At 43.3% G+C, this 22,234-nt stretch overlaps 1 protein-coding gene across 1 annotated transcript in view; it reads right to left on the bottom strand.

Annotated features, from left to right (window-relative positions):
- The window catches only part of LOC134932299 (very-long-chain 3-oxoacyl-CoA reductase-like), a 163,940-nt gene extending 146,169 nt beyond the window's left edge, over nucleotides 1-17,771 (bottom strand). Inside the window, exon 1 of the mRNA XM_063926607.1 lies at nucleotides 17,703-17,771. The gene's annotated coding sequence lies outside the window, so the exon portion shown is untranslated. The remainder of the gene's footprint in view (nucleotides 1-17,702) is intronic.
- Between the last annotated feature and the right edge of the window lie 4,463 nt (nucleotides 17,772-22,234).

Here is a 22,234-nt window from a genome sequence, read left to right as displayed (position 1 = left end):
TTTTACCTTCTCTAGATTCTACTTTTTGACATAGCTTCCTAAAATCTTCCATAGTGGAAGAATAGAAGCTCTCTACGAATGGCCCCTGATATTGAAGAGGATAGAACTCGGATGGTTTCTTAAAGGGTAATTCTTTATTATTCACATCATAAAGCTTAGCTGTTGTTTTGGGTACCCCACATCCTTCTACATTTTCTGAAAGAAGAGATTCTAATATTTCCAAAGGAATTTGATCATTGGAATCCATTACAATAGGATTCTCCATTAAATCCTTTTTATTTAATTCCTTAATGGCAAAATACCTCTTACGACTTAAGGTTCTAACAAACCTATTCAGGTCAACAAAAAGACCAAACAAATCAGGTTTGACAGGAGGCAGGCATTAGGGAGATGCAGACGTGTCATGGCCGTTTTTGGGGTGTGCATCTGATGTTAGCTGCCATTGCTGCGATTTAAAACATGGCGCCAGGTGCGACTGCATTCTCATCATTCTGAGTAGCCCTGGGTCATCCGCAACTATCAATGGGGCTCGATTTTTGTTTATGCATCGCAGTTTTGCGATTGCATCGGCCGGCCTCATTTACCTTTCTAGGTGGCTCTTCACATGCGATTTTGTAGCAGAAGGAGGTTTGAGAAAATCGCTATTTCTGCCTCAGTAGCAATCCACGCTGAATTAAGCCCTAAATCGCTTACATCCATCAAAGATCGAGTCATACCGTTCCAGTATGACTGGCTGTCTAAGTATGCATCAGCTCATTTTGGGTGGGAGGCCTGTTAAGTGATCCATCTTGTTTCATTTACTTTTTATCTAATGGGTTATGTAATATCAAGACAAGAAAAGTGTTGATAAAGCCCCGTACACACGGGGAGAGATATGTGCTGCGTGATCTATCAGTGACCACTCAGCACATATCTCTACCCCCGCTCAGCACAGTGCCGATGTATGCTGAGCGAGGGGGGCGGACGGGGGGAGCGCTCATTTCACCCAGCGCTGAAGTGAGCGACCTGCTAGATTGTGCCAGCATGCAGGCCAATCTAGCACCGGCGATAGCGATCCGCGGCTCGCTGTACATACAGAGAGATCATGCTTAAATTCTAAGCAATCTAGTCAGATTGCTTAGAATTTAAGCACTGATCTCTCCGTGTGTACCCCCCTTTAGTCATTCAGCATACCAATACTCTAAATAAATATTACAGGCACAGTGGGTATGCCCAAAATGAGCCCATAATTATGAAGGAGGGTTTCATTATAATTATTTTTAAAAATTGAGCCAATACTCTAAATACAATAATATGAGGGTCATTATAATGAATCATATAATATAGGGGCATGTTATAAATATTATAATAATATATGAGACATTATATATATTCTAAAAATATTTGAGTTCATTTTTAATATTAGAAAAACAGAAGGGCATATTGCCTCCTTTTCTGGAATGTCTGGGACACCTCACAATTTCCAGTACTCCCGGGAGGATAGGCCAGTCTCCCCGAGTTTGGCCTCCCTGAGGTACAGCAGCTAAGGCTGGAAAGGGAGATTAGCATGGGCGGTGGAAGAGCCCTCTTACAGTATTTACCAAGGAGTGATGTGACTGTTGCCACAGCGGGGAAGTGCACAGTGCAGGCACCAAGCACAGCCACAGCCCACCTGCCACACTATTATACATCCCGTTGCGATCAGCACAGTGGATGTAAATTGTTGATCACCAAGCTTACAACTGCCTGTGCTGTGAAGAGCTTCTTATATAAGGAGTCATTGAGCTCGATCCTATTAGGTACGACAGGGATGAGTAGCAGTTGCAACAGTGTGGAAACATCTGCAACAGTGCCACAACTCCCATGCATTGCAGCCCAATATTGCCCTGCTCTCGTGGACTGTTGTACACAGCTCTATGGGGCTGCGACCAAAAATCTGCAAGTCCAGCTGTACTGTAAGAGCTCATGGCTATTTGAATTGAACCTATTGTGTCAGTCAACTGCTCTTCCCCCTCCCAATCCCGACATTGCCCACTCTCACATCACCCTCCAAGAGCTCTCAATATTTACAAATTTGGCAAGCATTGTATGCAGAGGAGATAGACAAATATTCCACCAGAAAAAATGCCCAGAAAATGTTTTTACAAAACTTACCTTTAGTAAATCTATCCCTGAGTGTTCATTAATTTTATTGAATTTGGGGAGCAATTTTAGGACTTAGAAAAGATTTAGATATTGAGCTTCTTTTATGGGTAGGATTAAAATGTGATGCAAATTTAGATTTAGTGTTTGGGCTACTGTTAAGGGGGGTACACACGGAGCGATAATCTAAGCAATCTGACTAGCGGGTCGCTCACTTCACCTGCTGGGTGAAGTGAGCGCCCCACCCCCCGTTTTCCCCCGCACGCTCAGCACAGATCGCGCTGTGCTGAGCAGCGGGAGAGATGTGTGCTGAGCAGTTCGCTCAGCACACATCTATCCTGCATCGTCCCGTCTATATGGGACTTTAGAGCAAATTGAGTGTATGTACTTAGATTATAGGCTTCAGGATAGGATTTATTATCTTAACTTTTAAGGCCCATATAGACGGGCCGATGCAGGAGAGATGTGTGCGAACCGCTCAGCACACATCTCTCCCGTCACTCAGCACAGCGCGATCTGTGCTGAGCGTGTGGGGAAAGACGGGGGGCCGCTCATTTCACCCAGCGGGTGACATGAGCGACCCGCTAGATTGGCCTACATGCAGGCCAATCTAGCAGCAGCAATAGCGATGCGCTGGGCTGCGCATCGCTATCGCTGTAGGGGGTACACATGGAGCAATCTTGCTGAAAATCTAAGAAATCTAGTCAGATTGCTTAGATTATCACTCCATGTGTACCCCCCTTTAGTTTACATTTCACTTGAAAGAGGAAACCCTCTTCTATAAACACAGGTACTTTTGTCTTCTTGTAATATCAGTGGGCAAATATAGAAGCTCTCCAATCCATGCTATTACTAATAAGAAGTATAATGGTAATTTTCCCCCGACGCTGTCCTGGTGTCCCCAGGAAAAATTGCCAATGTAGTAGTCTGTTTATTAAAGGATGAGAAGCTAAATTTTCTGTGCAAGAGTGTGTTTTTCACCAGAGGTAGGACATCATACTATGCATACTGTACATCATGGGACTGCTATTTAGTAGGGTGTAAGCTGAATTTCACCACAATTTATTTCTCACACTCTGGGGTACATTTACGAAGCAGTGATAAGAGCGGAGAAGTGAGCCAGTGGAGAAGTTGCCCCATCAACTAATCAGCAGCTCTGTATAATTTTATAGTATGCAAATTATAGATGTTACTTCAGTGCTGATTGGTTGCGATGGGCAACTTCTTCACTGGCTCACTTCTCCACTCTTATCACTGCTTAGTAAATGTCCCCCTCTGTTTTATCTTGTAGTTAGAGATGTGCAGTTCGGTTCTCAAGAAATCCTAATCCACCCAAAATTTGTGGATCCGAACTGAATCAAAATCCGATACAGATCCTCCAAGGAGATGCAATCTGTTCCTAGTTACAGTTTGAATGTTACCGTGGTTTGCAATTCGGATTTTAAATTTCGGTATTTTGGATTGCAAAAATGATTTTAGCTGTTTTATCAATTTTTATCAATGATTATCGTTTGTTAAAATCAATTTTAATCCAAAACAAAATTTGAATCCAAACAAAAACACTTGAGGGTGGTTTTGCAAAGCCAAAACATGAGGATTAATCCAGATCCAAAACCAAAACACGGAGGTCGCAGCACATCTCTAGTTGTACAGCTTATTCACATTAAAATCAATTTCACCTTTCCTCCAAGTTGCTTCTCTCATATGTCCATGCTATGTCACAAATTGAATATAAGTTTCCCCTTTCTTCTCTGCCTTACAGACTACTTGGTCTTCCCACATTTTCCACCAGATTTTACAAATTAGCATTTTTATTATTCCATTAAGGACACATTATTCCTAGTCCCAGAGACAGCCTAAGACATAGTCAGTCACATAGGGACAGTTTCTTTAGTCAGAGCTGGATTAGCTGAAAGAGGCATCACTAGTCACTGTGACACAGACTAGTTCAATGAATTCCTAATATCCGTCAATCAGCATGCTAACAGATATTCACTGTGTGGCTGCAGGCTAGGAAGCAGGTAGAGAATGCTGCCTGGCTAATATGATTGTATGTAATTCACTATCAGAGCGGCTGGGCAGCATTATCTACCTATCTCCCAAGGAGCTCTGGAGTCCCAAGCCCGAGGGGGCAGATGCCTGCCAGCCCATCCCATCCCTGCCTGAAGGCGCCTAGAATGGTGGTGCCCTGTGCAGCTGCCCAGTGTGCCTATATGTTAAATTGGCCCTGAATACATTCCTTAATTATACATAGAAACAGAATTTGAAGGCAGATAAGCAGAGCCGGCCCTAACCAATATGATGCCCTAGGCAAGATTTTGGCTGGTGCCCCCTAGCGCCACCGCTGGTTCGGCCTCTGACCTTGCGCCTCTTTCCCAGCACCATCACCCCTCACCCATAGCAGTCCTTATTTTGGGGTTTGTACCCCCTATATTTTAAATAGGATCAGTTTCCACATTTCGCGCACAGCCCAAAAAGGGGTGTGTTTTTGCTGGCAAGGAGAATGGCCACACAATAGTAACCCCAATTCCAATTACTCCACACAGTGCTACAACTTTATTCACATTTGATCATGCAATAGTGGCCATAATTCATATTACATCCCACAGTAGTATCACTTTACCTTATAAACGTTACTCCTCACAGTAGAGCCCCTTATTCGCATTACATCACACTGAATTGCTCCTTATTCACATTACACCACACAGTAGTGCTCTTTCTATACGCAACGCCACATAGTAGAGCACCTTATACACATAATGCCACACATTAGTAATGCCTTTATACACATAATTCTACACAGTAATGCCCCTTGCACATATGAGATACATTATTAATGTCCTTATAAACATAATGCACCTTACACATTATGACAACCTTTATTAATGCCCTTTTACACATAATGTCTGTTACACATATGCTGCACATTATTAATGCCCTTATGCACATAATGACATGCATAGTGCCCCCTACACATTTGCTGCACATTGTTAGTGCCCCTATACACATAATGACACACATACAGTAGTACCCTGTTACACATATGCTGCACATTATTAATGCCCTTATACACATAATGACACACAGTTCCCCTTACACATATGTTGCCCATTATTAATACATTTTTACATGACACACATAATGCTCCTTACACATATTCCGAACACTACTGCACAACCAACCCACTCACATGCACACAGCACTCACACTGCCACTAACACTGTGACCTCTGCCTCTGCTTTGAAACAGATGTGTCCTCATAAATCTTGCCTCAATGCTAACATCGGGCACATTATTTTATTGAAAATGCATCTTATTTGCATTGCTATGTGGCTAGGATGCACAAGCAGATTCTGCTGATTAAAATGATATGCGGCATGCCTATATACTGCGTGCGACTGTGGCTGTATCTGCATATGAAATGCTACATACAGAATATAGGCATGCCGCATATCATTTTAATCAGCAGAAGCTGCTGATGCCCCTAGGCATATCAAATGCCCTAGGCAATTGCCTAGTTTGCCTATGCCTATGGCCGGCTCTGCAGATAAGAACCACTTGGCCCATCTAGTCTGCCCTTTTTTTTTTACCTTTAGGAAACTTCAACCCTATTTGATCCTTATTTCTTTGTAAGGATATTCATATGCCTATCCCAAGCATGTTTGAATTGTTCTACTCTGTTAGCCTCTACCAGCTATGATGGGAGGCTATTCCACTTATCCACTACCCTTTCTGTGAAGTAATTTATACACGGGAGCAAACCTTAACTGAGAATCTCTACTTCACACTCCATACAAAGTGATACACTTATAGAAATGTGTAAGACTTATTATTAATTAAAGCAAGATTGAAGGGAAAAATCGTTACAATTACAACATATTACACATAAGTGAGAAATTCTAAAAGCAACAACGAAAGGAAAAATCATTACAATTACATCATATTACACAATAGTGAGAAGTTATAAAAGCAACATTGAAGGTAGAAATTGTTACAATTACAACATATCATTACACATAAGTGAGCAGTTAGAACCTATGCAAAGACACTAACTAGTCTCTATATCCAACACTAAGAGGGGTATCCAATTAGCCACGATAACGCGATCGCAATCGCGGCTAATGTTATTGCACCTTTCTCCCAATAAATCGCCTTATCGCAGCCTACGTGCTCCCGTTTATTGCACCTATCCTATTCCAAAATGGTGATAATGGGATTTGCACGATAATTGTAGCCAACAAAAGCTAAGATAAGTATAGGAGAAAATGTTAGAAATCTGCCTGTACCCCCCAAAGAGCCAAACTAATATAGGAAAACATTCTAGAGTCTAGGCATAATAAAACTATTTTGTGTAATTAAATTGGGACAGACGGCTGTTACTGTATATTCATTTTTTCCCCCAGCAAAATAAGTGGGGTACATAAACATGGGTATAAGTATATATATTTGGGTCATTTTAGGAGACTTTTTAAATAAGTGGAAACAGACCAATTACTCTTACTTGCAAGCATAAAAACACTTGTCCCACTCATAAATCGCCCCAATACAGGTTGAGTATCCCTTATCCAAAATGCTTGGGACCAGAAGTATTTTGTATATCCGATTTTTCCTTATTTTGGAATAATTGCATACCATAATGAGATATCATTGCGATGGGACCCAAGTCTAAGCACAGAATGCATTTATGTTTCATATACACCTTATACACACAGCCTGAAGGTCATCTTAGCCAATATTTTTTATAACTTTGTGCATTAAACAAAGTGTGAGTACATTCACACAATTCATTTATGTTTTATATACACCTTATACACACAACCTGAAGGTCGTTAAATACAATATTTTTTTTAATGTATTAAACAAAGTTTGTGTACATTGAGCCATCAGAAAACAAATGTTTCACTATCTCACTCTCACTCAAAAAATTCCTCATTTCGGAATATTTGGATATGGGATACTCGATACCTGTCCCATACCTTGTACCCAATTTTTCATCACTTTGCATTTTTAACACCAAAAATCACATGTCATTATTGGCCACTTGAAAACATCTAAGTGCCTAATTTGTCATTCAGGGCAGTGTCCCAGTGGTTTTAAACCAAATCCCCAAATTTTTACCTTAAAATAGAGATTTTTCACTACTCATCACCTGCTCAAAGATGATCAATATAAATCCACGATAACCCCTATGGAGACTTATTGCAGATAACTTATCACCGCTAATAGGATACCGAATTATCTAATTTGTGATCATTTATCTCAAAAATGCAATATCACAGCTAATTGGATACCCCCGGAAGAGAATTGAAAAAGCCCCAATAAATGAAACATTAATTAACACACACTCTGTCAACGGAATACACACTTAATCCTGGCAGCATCCCGACATTGAAGATCCTGACATCAGGGGGGTAAGTATTTCTACCCCAGTCACACCATTCCCCTACCCTAACCCTTGGGAGGTGGCGGCTTGAGCTAACTCTCCGGCGGTGGTGGCTATGGCTAAGACTAACCATCCCCCCTAGTGCCTAACCCTAACCTTCCTTAGTGCCTAGCCCTAAATCTTCCCCTCCCGGGCCCTAACCCTAATCCCGATACTCACCTGCAGGATGTCGACTGTCAGTGATCTCCTGAGTGGTGTTTGGATTCAGGCGTCAGTCACATGACCGTCAGGATCCCGACAGTTGGGATGCTGAATGCATCTCCTGTCAACAGATCTAGATCTTATAACAACTAGAAAGAATCTTGACTACAGCTGTTGTTTTCTGGACATTTATGTTTAGCCATCCTTGGGTCGATCCAATTATGTGCAAATTCGCTTGTGCAAATTAATACTACAATTGCAACTCCAAACTCACAATCCATTCTACCTGCAAATTGAACTTTTTTTGTACGCACCCCCCTGAGCAAGTTAAAAGGTAGGGAACATTTATATTTTAAGGCAAAAATGTTGGGACACAGTGTAAAACCTCTGGTACACGCCTCAAAATTAAAAAGAATGCATAAATAATAAAAGTTAATTTGACCAATAATGACATGTAATTTTCCAGGTGTATTTATCTAAAGAGCTCAACAGTGGGTAAATGATATAAGTTGAGATTTTGTATTAATTGGACAGGGGGTTTTCAAACTTTTATAAAAACACTGGAAAATCATTATAGAGCATTTGTTCTCAAACTTGGTCCTCAGGACCCCAAACAGTTTTTCAAGTCACCTATCAGGGGCACAGGTGTGGTCATTACTGACACATTTTAAAAAATCCACAGCTGAAGCTAATTATTTTACTTGCGATTCTGTGATAAAAGTAAACCAGGAAACCATGAACTGTTTGGGGTCCTGAAGACTTTGAGTTTGAGAACCTATGTTTAAAGAGAATTTTTAGCTCCCCAAAAAACTGTAAAAAATAAACCACTCGCTGGTTATAATGTTTTCACATTAAAAACAAAAAATGTAAAAGTCAACCATTTGACACTTTTTAAGAGTCTTCAATACTTAAGTCCAATAAAAGCCTTTAATATGGTCCTGCTAGCTCAGTTGCCACTCTTGGGGTCACATTTTCCAGGTCACCTAGCAGGTGCACAGGCAGCAGTGCAAGAACGGGTAGGTACCCTTAAGAATTTAGCCGTGGGTACGCTGTACCCACTGCCGCTTCCTCCCTCTGCTGCTGCTCACCGCTGCTGTATGAGGGGAGGAGAGCGCAGCGTGTGCCTCTCCTGCCCCTCAGTGTCTACCTTCAATTCGGCGCTGGCCCGTGAGCAAATCAGAGCTCGTGGACCGGCAGCCAAGGCTCCTGATTGGCTGCCGGACCGCAAGCTTTGATTGGCTCATGGCTCGCCACCTAAATGAAGGTAGAGTGACACCCGCACTGCCGCCATGGACTGAGGAGCAGGAGAGGCGCATGCTGTGCTCTCCTCCTCTCATACAAAGGCCAGCAGCAGCATGGTAAGCAGCGGGGGGGGGGGGGGGGGACATGTGTACCTGGCACTGGGGGCATATCTGGCACTGTGGGGGCATTTCTGTATCTGGCGCTGGGGGCATATCTGGCACTGTGGGGCATGTGTATCTGGCACTGGAGGCATTTCTGTATCTGGCACTGGGGGTATCTCTGTATCTGGCACTGGGGGCATCTCTGTATCTGGCAATGGGGGCATCTCTGTATCTGGAACTTTGGGGGCATTTCTGTATCTGGCACTGGGGGCATATCTGGCCCTGGGGGGACATGTGTATCTAGCACTGGGGGCTTTTCTGTATCTGGCACTTGGGGCATATCTGGCATTGTGGGGACATGTGTATCTGACACTGGGGGCATTTCTGTATCTGGCATTGGGGGCATATATGTATCTGGCACTGGGGGCCAGAGGCGTCACCAGGTGTGGTGACACCCGGTGCGCACCCCTGATGTACTGCCGTGGTCTTACAGCTAGGGGGCGTGGCTTTGCGGGGATACTGGTATCGTCACTCTGGGGGCGTGCCCAGCATCTCCGGAGATGCTGGGCTTCCCCCAGAGACGGCCTCAGTGTGCTGTCGGCTCCTCTTCTGTGACAGGAGCCGGGTGCTGTAGCGGAATTTCACACTGCAGCACCTGGCTCCTGTCACTGCGGAGGAGCTGACATTTGGTGTCACCCCCTCCAGGTGTCACACCCGGGTACGGGCCGCACCCCACGCACCCGCCTTGTGACGCCACTGCTGGGGGCATATATGTATCTGGCACTGGGGCATATCTGGCACAGTGGGGACATTTCTGTATCTGGCACTGGGGGCAAATATATCTGACAAAGTGGGGGTATTTGTGTATCTGGCACTGTGGTGCAATGTGTATCTGGCACTGTGGGGCAATGTATATGTGGCACTGTGGGGCAATGTATATCTGGCACTGTGGGATAATGTGTAGCTGGCACTATTGGGGTCATATGTGTATCTGCCCCCCCCCCATATGTGTATTACGTCCCCATTTTTATTGGCCACGCCCCATGTGGCATGTGGCCACATCCATCTTTTTTTGGGATGCGCACCTGTAAAACATTTTTTCTACTTGAACCACTGTACACAGTTGTATTCATTACTCTCTGGCACAGTTGTGGCAGCAGGGTTTAATTAATATGTATAAGTGATGGAGGCACAGTGTAATATTGAGTCTTATGGGGCTCCTCAACCTGGTAGATACTCAGGGGCATACCCGGTCCATGCTGTAGACAGGAAGAGGAAAAACATGGTGGAGTGCCACATAAGTGTGGAAGACTGATGTAAAAGATCACACCTCCATGGGTTGGCCAGTGGGAGTTGTCAGGACTGCATAGCACACTACTAACACTGGCGGTGTGACTGCATCCGTGCTCTAGGCGGCAGCATACTGGGCAATGGCCCTGTACCAGTTTAAGCAGAGGCTTAAATGACTACATTTTCAAACTATGGTCATCCCAATAATAATAACAGAAGTCCTTAGGGATTTTTTTTTATGATGACTTTGTCATGAGGTAGTAGTCAGTGCCGGTTCAAGACCTTGTGGTGCCCAGGGCGAAAGTTTCCATTGGCGCCTCCCCCAATAGACAAAACAGGGTTAGTGCGCACCATAGGCGTGCGGCAAAAAATAGGGGTGTGGCTTCATAGGTTATAGGGAAGGGATGTGGCCACAGTTGATTTGCCCTCAGTAGTTTTGCTCCCTGTAGCTGTACGATCAGTAGTTGTGCCCCCTGTAGTTTTGCCCTCAGTAGCTGTGTCCCCAGTAGTTTTGCCCCCTGTAGCTGTGCCCTCAGTAGTTGTGTCCCCTGTAGTTTTGCCCCCAGTAGCTGTGTCCTCAGCAGTTGTGCCCTTCAGTAGTTGTGCCCCCAGTAGCTGTGCCCCCAGTAGTTTTGGCCTTAGTAGATGTTCCCCCTTGTAGCGGTGCTAACAAAAAAAAATACTCAACAGCTCTACTCCTGTTTCCCGACCTCTGCTGCTGTCCTTCATCTCCGGCCGCTGCTCCTCGAATCAATGGGAGAGACGTCATGACGTCTCTCCCATAGCGCCATACACTGCACAGACACTAGAGGTCAACTATGACCTCTAGCATCTGCGGCCGCTCCCACAATGCCGTGCAGTGCGCGATAATGTCAGGCACACCGCATGGCACCAGTAGCGGCTCTTGCCATGGCAGCGGCGCCCCAGGCAAAAAGCCTGCTTGCCCGTGGCAAGAGTTGCTACTGGTAGTAGCACACTTACACACCTAGGAATACCTCATTTTATGAAATTGATAGTCTTTTTCTTCCTTGTAGCTACTATATGCCATGCATTATCTATAATTGCTGAAACAAGTACTATAAGGAAACATTTGGGGCTTCTTTTACCATTCAGCAGTGCCATAACTACCTGTGTGCCAGGTGTGCCTGGCACACAGCGCAGTTGCCCTGAGGGCGGTGAGCTAAATGGCTAAGGAGGCACTAGCTGGCCCCAGAGCCAGATTTACACACAATATATGAGCCAAAGGGTATATCTGGGCATTATACACAGGTGCAGGAGTATAAACCCCTGAAAATTTGGTGCGCTTTGATCAGAGATGTGCGGAGAAGATAAGCAGGTGAGGCACTGCCATAGACTTTTTACTCCAGAGATTTGGCTATAAAAATTATTAGAATAATGCAAAGAAGATATTTCAAACATATTCTTTGTATTTATCATATACTTTATTCAGTCAAAACTCTGGGACAAACGTAAGTAAGTGCCTCACCCCACCGCACGTCACAGGCCAGTGGCTTATAATGAGTCAAATTGACTCATTACAAGCCGCCTGTTCTGTGCCTGCGGCGCACACTGCCCCTATCTTGCATAGGGGCAGGGAGTGCCAATGTCATTTCTTGCACACAGTGCTGAAATGCCTAGTTACGGCACTGCCATTCAGACATCCACTAATGAAAGCAGAACAATACAAATGAACTGTTTTCTTATTTGGACAAGTAACAAAAGGAAAACAAAGTGCTGCAGTGGATGCTGCAGAAGTAGACACAATCTTAATGTTACATAGCCATATTTAACTTCATGCTGATAAGACTACAAGATACAGCAGCTTACAATGGGGGTCATTCCGACCCGATCGCTTGCTGCAGTTTATTGCAGTGCAGCGATCGGGTCGGAACTGCTCATGCGCCGGTGCCGCAGTGCCCAGGTGCATGCCAGCCGTCATTGCCTAGGAATTGCCTCTGAGGCAGAGGCAGTTGCTGAGCGGGAGGGGGATGGACGGCGGCGTTAAGCCGCCATTTACGGGGCGCAGTCCGGTCAATGCAGACTTGGCCAGACCATTGGGGGGCAGGCTGTGGCGGCTGCGAGACATCACACGCAGCCACTGCGACCTGGGGCAGCGAGGAGGTTCTCCCGGCCAGCCGCAGGAGCTGCACTGGCCGGGAGTAACTCCAGAGATGCAAAAGCATTGCTGCTGTGTGATGCTTTTGCATTTCTGCGCGGGGGGGGGGGCACTCTGGCCCTGTGCTGTGCATCCCCCCGCATGTCTGAGTGCCTGATCATAGCTGTGCTACATTTAGCACAGCTACGATCAACTCGGAATGTGCTGTTGTAGGGGTAGGGGAGAACATAGGGATATGTTTGGAAATTAATTCACACACCGCCTATATTTCATATGTATTTCTATTTTATCAGAATACTAATTAACTACTGTTTGCCTGTTATGTCTGTCCTTTCCAGTCTGCTGTTGTTAAAAATATTACAGTCTAAATAAAAAAGAGCATAATATAGAGAAAATGATATACTGAAAATACTGATAACTTTGATCTTGTATTGTGTAATAAAAAATAAATAAATAAAACACAGATAAAAAAAAAACCTGACTCTGAACTCTTACAATAAAATAATGATATTTTATTTACACATGCCTTACCATTTGGTGGTAAATACATTTTCTTTGATGAATGAGGAACACAGCAATATGATATACTATACAAACATTTTCTTATCTATATGTAAATATGCTAAATGAATACGTCTCCTCCTGTTACAGACTGTGTGATGGTGAATCCCACTGATATTATCACTCATTAAAGTAACACTGGAGCTAGGCTGTTAAGTCTGGTAATATCAACTGAACTTCTGTTTATGTGCTATATAGATAGACAATCAAACCAAGCTAATGAGCAGGAGTGACACATGGGAGAACCGTTGGTGGGTTAGACCCCAACCTAGTTTTGATTTACAATTGGTGTCGTGTTCCATTTCCTTGCTAAGGTTATAAGTGTATTACAATCACATGTGTAGCTGTTAAGGACTCACGGAGTATCTTTGGGTGTTTACGCACTGAGTGTACTTTGTACAGCCAGTGCGGCATTTGTACGTAAAGTACGTACACGGTACGGGGCTCTGTACGCTAATGGTGTAATTAGTACGTAGGTTGCGTATAGCGTAGCTTTTAGTCCTGTAAGTAAACCAGCGTTTACAATTGAAGTCATCGTCCGGTTTTCACATGCTCACAGCCTAACAGGTCATAGCAGACTTAATCTATCAGCAAAGGGCGGAAAGTTATCCTAGGTAACCTTTTCCTGGTCGATGGATGTGCTGAAAACCCTATTTGTGTGCCGTTAGATTGAGTCTGCTCTGTCTGGTCTGCAGAGGTGCTGATAGAACCCGTAAAACAGGAAAAAAGCTATTTAAAATCTGTGAAAAAAATGTTGGTGCCAAAAGCGTACACAAAGGGCACCGATACTTTGCATACCCTCTCACATTGTTGCAGCAAGATTCAGATTGCTAGATTCATTTAGATCTGTGTGAAATCGGATACATTTGTTGCTATATAGTTAAAATTTAAATAACAGTGTTTAAGGAAGTAAATATAAAACACAACACGCAGGTCTGGCCCTGTCGTTAAAGGTTACACAGAACAAGCGGTTGTGCTTGTGAGCGATTATGGTTAGTATTGCTCACATTTATAGAGTTGTGTGATTTGTTTTATTGCGGACGCATGGTTTAGTACACGTGTCTCGGACAAAGTACAGGACTGAGCACGCAGCGTAAAAGACACGCACGGTTGGGTGTTTACACAAAGTGCGTAAGAGTGTGGACGATAAGTACAAATTACACGATAGTTTCGTTCAGTTAAAAGGTGGGACAGTAGCCATGCTACAATAGCACATAACTATCCGGTTTCTAAAGCAGATTAGTATAAAACTTTTGTTTAAACTGTATTGCCTCTGGGGGTAAAGCTGCCAATCAGAACGCGTGAAAATTTTTCTGTACCGAAAAACAAATCATATTTAAGTGAGTGAAAGTAAGAGTGAACGTATTGAACCCCGGGAAGTCGTGATCCCGTTGTGTGGTACATTAAGTGAGTGGAGGCTTGGCGGCGTGAGGCGGCTGACTCATGTTAGTATAGATTGGAATACGTAAGTCATGAGGAGACTTACACAGGAGCTTGGTAGGAAATTGTGAACTTTGTGACCCATATAGTTTTTTGATACGCTCCGGCTGAGGTTTTGCAGCTTGTGATTTGATTCCAGTGGTCGTAGGGCGGATAGGTAACAAGTACCTATACGCTGTGCGATTGGACCGCGCATTTGTGAGTGCGATATATAGTGCAACTTGATACCCTTTTTACGAGCTTTTGCGTAAAATCGCGGTATCATTAGCGCCATGTAGAGCATACGCAAGTGTGATTTGTGTATAAAGTGCATAGGGAGTTTTTGCTGGTCTCTCTCAGGAAAATCTCCAACGACAGATATTTACTGGAAAGGGTAAGTTACTCCTAAAACCTTCCAGTAAATATAGGTCAATTAGGGGCCCTAAGTTGGGTACATCGCCTTCGCTATCGACAGTGTATGGTAGTACCGGCCAACGTGGGCGAGAGTGGGTGGAAGCGCTCTGAGAACTTTCACCATCGCCTTATATTGAGTATTTTGGTATTTGTGGGAATAGCCGAGAAGGCAAGACCCACAAATTATGGGAGCCAGTTGCTCAACTAAGGGATGTATGGTAGCCAGGGTTCAGGCAGAAGAGTTAGGATCGAGAAGGTCGGAATTGCGGTCGAGATGGTCAGCAAGGTTTATTATGTGTGGAAAATATGGTCCACACGCTGAAGTTTACTGTGACGAATGGGTATGTATGACTGACAACGATAGGGTATCATTCCCCAGGGTATGCAGCTTTGAACCAGAGGTACTGCAGAATGTAGGCAGTAAAATATGTTTGCTTAAATCCAGAAAACAAAGGATTAGACATAACGATTGTTTAAAACTATTGCAACAAGAGGGGGAGATGCAAAGGGAACATATTCGCAAAGCTGGTTCCAAACCTAGCAGGAATGAGGACACAAACACACCATTAACGACACAGGTCGAGAGGGAGGAGATGGCTACAGTCAATGGTATATCTATGAATGATAGTATAATGCAAGAGAAATGTATTAACCCTAATTTTTGCAAGATGTATCCTGTTTTGAAGTCTTTTCAAGGTTATAGGTCACAGGAATATGAAGGACCCAGCCAAATCGCAGCTCTCATTCAGGCAGTCGCCTTGCAGGAAACTCAGGTGGGGCCTAGCCATCCAGTTAGAGCAGTAACAGTATTCCCCACTGAAAGAACTGGTGAGGTCACAGCTACCGGTAAGTGTGAGACGGGTCATTGCACAGAGACAACAACACCTTACAGCAAACAGATTAGGAATGGAATGGTAGGATTACATCCTGTCTTGGAAATAGTAACTTCCAATGGGGGAACCGATAGTCAGGGAGTAATCCTCACCAGGAATAATGCAATGTATTGCCCGTGGTCCAGAGCTGAGCTGCGGTCAATCATTTCAGAATTCCTCGATCCCTGGAAGCATTTAGCCAGATGTCAAAAGTTTATCAGAGATCTGGGTAATGCTCATGAACCAGCAAACAAAGATTGGCGGATATTTTTGAAAGCGTGCCTACCCCCTAATATTGACACCCAAAATGTTATAACTGATTGTAGATTAGAGTTGGATAGTCCTATGACTGACTGAAACAATCAGGAGAATGTGGAACGAATAAACAGGCAACTAGAGTTGTATTTCCCCACTACAGTTAAGTGGAGAAAATTTTTCTCCATAAATCAGAGGGAAAATTAAATGGCATCTGAATATTTTCATTGGGCTCTGCAAATAATGGATAGATACGTTGGGATATCAGATACAGGGAACAATGCGAATTACAGGGAGGTGGCTGTCTCTGTGCTAATGGACGGGCTCAATAAGGCAGTAAGAGACAGGGTACAAACATCTTTGCCTAATTAGAGAAGGTCCACAGTAGCTTGTCTTAGAGGGTGTGCTATTGAACACCACAAGAATATTGCTAGGCGCAGAAAACAACAGGAGGAGAAACTGATGACAATAAGTCTACAGGCTCTTGCAGCAAAGCCTTATCAGCCTAAACTCCAAAACCCTGGTAGTTGGAAAAGACCGAGAATATGTTACATTTGTAAAAAGAAAGGACATTTTGCTAGAAATTGTAGGAGTAGTAGGACACATAGTAAATATAGACCCCTAGACAGAGAAAACAAGCCACATTATTAAACACATAGACGGGATCAAGGGACATATAGTAAGGAATCACGAGCCATATAGAAAACACAGATTCGGTTAATGGGAAGAACGGAATAAATACAATTTTACCCTTTGACAGAACTTGCTGGGGTTAAGAGGAGGCCTCGAAACTTTCTTTCTCTAGCAGAAATGGCCCCTGATTAACTTGACAGGAGTTTTGTTAGATATGGTATACATATAGCGTGCTCCCGCCCAGGAAGCACAAAGTATGTTGGATACCCACGAAGACTAATGTTGCATTTCACTGTTCTAGATGCATGTCCATCACAGGTAGAGGAAATTATCTCACAGATACCGGGTTCCCTATGAACTTAGGATGGACAGGACACTGGATTGATGGCTGGGATAGTCCCAGTAGAGATATGTGATAAAGCCTATTCTTTATCTTATAACATTCACAATATATTGGTAAGAGTCTCAGTACGCAATTGGCGTACGAGGTGCCGTAATGATACGCACTTAGCGTATCAGACGCTAGGCCGTGGTCGAGACGCACGAGCGGCACGTTCACTCACAACTTTACGCTTGGTATCGAGCATGCTATAGGCGGCCGACTATCGTAATGCTACCCTATTAGCGTAGCGGACGCTGTGCCCACGAAAGGAACACGAGCGGGGCAGACGCTCACGGGATGACACTCAGTAAACCTTGTTAGCAACACACTGAAAGGATATACTTATACTGTGAACCTTAATACTGAAATACTGTAATGATATAACGCTTGTTAATAAAAAAGCTGCTTGAGCGATTGAGACGCTCAGGATACCCTTAGCAATGTAATGATAAACACACAATACATTGTAAGGTTCGAAAACCTTTATCTGGATGATTTTAGTATGTAAAAAGGGGAAAACGGTTACAGCTTATACACTACAAAACTAACATTAATACCTAAACAGAATAACGAAGCAGAAATACAAACATTAGTAAACGATTGCAAATACAAATAAACAGAAAGAGGATAAATGGCAAACACTTATAAGTTAGCTACACAAAAACAATTGCATACATACAGAGTAACGAAATGGCCACAGAGAAAAACTTACACACGTGGGAAAGAATCGCAGGCGCAATCTGGAAACCAGCTCCAAGTTAATCAATGATGAAAACCTTTGTAGAGAGAAGTGAGTGAGCTGGCCCAGGCTGCCTGCCTTATATTTACAGCCTACATTCACAATACGATGGTCCCTACCATCTCATTGTTCATTGGACACAGGAATGTCTCTTTGCACTATAACAAAAGGTCATAGGTGGGTTCGTACGGGGGGATGTGTCTCTCTCCAACTGTTCAGGTGGGAGGCATCCTCTGGATTCCCCCTGCATGTGTAATGAACTGCAAATACTGTAAATGTCCATAAACTACTTTTACATATAACTATGCGCTGGAGCGACCGATCTCTTCCTAACCAACACCGGAATGTTTCTAATAAAATACTCTTCAGTTAGGTACCAGACACCGCTGTTCAACCTTTGTCAGACCCTTTGTATCATGAAAAGAGGAATTCCCAAGTCCCTGAAACCGTTTAAACTAAACAAACTTACTGACATTGTTAAGGGGAATATTATCTATAAAACACGCTATGTGGGTTAATTATACTATAAACGAGTCGCCCGCTACAAGCCCATAAACTCTACTGTAAATACGCATGTCACGCGCGTAATCGCCGGAGCGAGTGTAGGCAATTTGCGGACATGTGCACGCACGGCAGACTGCATGCACGAGCAGTGGGCGTGTGCATTGGGGTTAGTATATGGCAATGTGAATAACGATATTTTTCGACTTTGACATATGACACATAGAATTTTTTTTAAGGGGTATAGACAGTAGAGAAGTCATTCTCCATAGTGCCCAATCCAGTTGTAAAATTTTATAAAATCCTCTTTGCCTCAACAAACTTATCTGTTAACAACCTCTATGTGATTTTTCTTCAAAGTTTCCTCCTCATCTCTTACGTTCACCAACAGGAGGGTACAATACATGGACCCGATTACAGTTCAAACGTCAGATGCCTACTCCGTCCATCAGAGTTCTGCCCAATATCCAGTATATCTCACCAGCACAAGGACACCAGTATTTATGCAGTGTGCCTGGTCAGGCACAAAGGATGTAGAATGAGAATACTGGTGAAGGGAGACTGTGTACAGACACCGATATGCATGATGGTGTGACAGCCTGTTGGTGAATGCCAAACCTGACAATTCCAAACCTGACATTTTCCTTTTGTATTTACTATTTTTCCCCTCTTCTCTCATCCAGAGACGGTTTACTTCACACAACTGATAACACACGATAGTAAATTAAAATTCAAAATTTGTGTTTCCTACAGGAAAAGGCAGTCTGGAGGTCAAAGGGGTATGGCCAGGAGTCCTCAGGACTTTGGCCAGGTGGACACAGTAAGCCAGTAGCCCCCAGAGCATATCTTCCAAGTCTAGCTGAGGCGGCACACGGTCTGACTCATCTAGGCAAAGAGGGTATGTGCAAGCTGGTGAGAGCCTACTGGTGTGCGCCAGGATTCACTTCTCATGCAGGTAAGAGAGCAATGACATGTTTTACTTGCTTGAGGAAGAATACTGGTAAGACAATACCAACAGAACCATCCCATATCCTTCCGACAGATGGACCTTTTCAGGAAATACAAATCGATTTCATACAGTTACCACCCTGTAGGAATTTGAAATATGTGTTAGTTTGTATTGATGTATTTTCCAATTGGGTAGAAGCGTTCCCTGCTGCCACAAATACTGCTATGTTCACTGCAAAGAAAATTGTGCAGGAATTTGTGTGTAGATATGGTATCCCTAGAATGATTGAAAGTGATAGGGGAACCCATTTTACAGGTGAAGTCTTTAAGGTTATGTGCAAACTGATGGGAACAAGCTGAGCAAATTAATGGCTGAAACTGGATTGTTGTGGCCAGAAGCTTTGCCACTAGTGTTGTACAGCATCAGAACCACTCCCAGGTCTCCACTTAACTTATCACCCTGTGAAATTCTTTTTGGTCGACAACCTCATGTAATGATAGACCCCCAGGATGATTTGAAATGTAATAATGAAGTGACTGTGAAATATTTGGTTGGGATGAGCCAGCAGCTGAGAAATCAACAAAGAAATCTAAAGCGGGTGATTCCTGACCTACCGAACAGTAATTGTCATGACATTGAGCCTGTGGATTATGTGATTATTCGAAATTTCTTACGCTCAGGTTGCCTCATAGACTGGTGGGAAGGACCATACCAAGTCTTGTTAACCAGCACTAAAGGTCGCCGAAAGAGAGATTTGGGTTCACTCGTCCCACTACAAGAAGGTCGCTGACTCGGAGAAGACTCGTGACAAAGAGCAGAGTGTAGAGAACCTCGTATCACTGGAGTGTTTGTGACGGGAAAGTTGAGAGGCAGGACTGTTGAAAGGCACCTGAGCACGGAGAGCAACAAAATCTAGGACGGTTGTCGCACCATTTTCTTTTTTCACCCCCTACATTTTCCTTTCTTTTCTCCTTCTTATTTTCCTTCTTTCCCCTAACGAAATGGATCTATCACAAGAGACTGCGTTTCAGGTTCTACTAGTAATTCTATTTTTGATCAGGACAATTTGCTTTGGTGAATGTCCCAGAGAGGTCGAGCAGGGATCTGGAATGGGTTCTGATGGCGAGTACGAATTTGTAGGATCTCAGGAGCAGCACATCAGTCGAGTAAAGGCTGGTATCAGTAAGCGCTCTGGTAGTCATGGAGCTCGGAGGCACTGTGAAGGGTTATTGTCTGATAAATATTGTATTTGTAGGAATTGTGAGAATTGAGGATGGGTGCATTCAGAGATGTCAGTCCAACCTTAATATCGACATGGACCGCCATCCATTGAGTGATTACCATTCACTAGTGGGTAAGGTCTTAAACCAGACAGAATTCTGGGTGTGCTCACAGGTACCTCAAGGTCAGAGTAAGTCAGGATTAGTACCATACCCGTTAGCAATAGATGAGGTACTCGAATTACGGGGTGGGAGACCAGTGGACAAGAAATTCAATATCTCTGGGCCCCCTAGTTTGAAGCTCCACCAGTATCATGTAGACAGGTCCTTACTGTGCTTTAATATTTCCAATTACCGAAAACCAGGAAATTGGGAAGTGACGTGGAATAACCAGACAATGACCTTTTCACATAGAGCTGATAGGATACCCATAGAGAAGAACAGAGGTTTCCGCACAGGTACCGTACGACTATATCCCCATCTAGTGTATTCATCTCAATTTCTGGATGTGTATAAGGGGGGGATGTGCTACCCGCTGCCTAGAACCAGTATTTTACCAAAAAGAGAAAAAAGAAAGGTAGTTCTGTGGTGCACTTAGTCGATGAGTTTCACAGTTTTTATTTATTAAAACATAACTTTTATTAGTATCATAAAATATAATCTCCCCACTTATCTATAAAAAGCGAAATATTAAAATATAAAGATAGAAAGAAATGAAATAATAAAATCTGGCGTTGGAGCACCCGATATTTCTCCTGTTCTTATTAAATGTTCGATTCAAATATCATTAGTATTATTGTGTCTGAACCATAATGATATGTTGATTTCAATTCTCTAAATATATCCTAAAGTGATCTATTAATAATGTCCTTCCTCCTCTTATAAACCAGTCCGATTGTGTGGTTGTGAGGTGATTACAGGAAGGGTATATATAGATCACTAGGCATCAGGTAGTATGCAATCTTGTATCAAATACAGTTTGATTGTCCTTTCAATTCAGTGATGGCTTTCCTCAAGCAATGTTATAAGGTTGATGCAATGTATTATGTTCAATCCTTCACTGTTACAAACTGACTGAACAGATCACTGTAGCAGTGTTATAACGGATGGGCTGCTCAGTCACACCTCTAGGCCTTAATACAGAGCATAATCCCAAATCAGTACATCTATAATAATAATGTACTGTAGTATGGGGATACAGGGTTGTCCCATTCACAGTTACTGCCTAAGTGTGATCTTTTTTATATATATTGTCCCTTGCTGTTTGATAATTTTAACTCGTGCAGGGCTGCAGAGACTTAGTTTGTAAGTATACAGTCCTACGTTAGACGATCACAGACATAGTAATGATATTATTGTATGTCAGTTTGGCTGATGGATCTTTCCTCTATATAACCATGAGGTGCATGATCCAAATCGCCGTTGCTATGTGATTACATGCAGATTGTTATGCACACCAGTGTCTGCAGGAATGTACTGGTGTTTGAACTGTTATGCAAAACAAATGGACTCACAGACAAACTGGGGAATATGACATAATGTACACAGAAGGTGATAGGGTAACAAAATACACACAAGGTGAACAGGGAAGCCCAGAGGCTAAGGAACTGGGTATCTCCCTTGTATTAGAACTGCTCAGATGTAAAAAGCAAGATGTTGTGTTTTAATACGTAGAGAACCCGAAATGCTGTTGCTAAGGGCAACAGCAAAACCCTAAAGGGTTACCAACGGGTGTGGCAGTAAACTCCTTGGTCAGAGATGGAATGATAGACACAAGGAGAGTCTCCACAATCCTATTTCTCACTTGCAGTGCACAGGTTTTAGCTTACTGCCAC

Source organism: Pseudophryne corroboree, chromosome 6, assembly GCF_028390025.1.
Source record: "Pseudophryne corroboree isolate aPseCor3 chromosome 6, aPseCor3.hap2, whole genome shotgun sequence".
Classification (NCBI taxonomy): domain Eukaryota; kingdom Metazoa; phylum Chordata; class Amphibia; order Anura; family Myobatrachidae; genus Pseudophryne; species Pseudophryne corroboree.
Note: the sequence above shows the minus strand (reverse complement) of the source record. Positions and strands in the feature narration are given on the sequence as shown.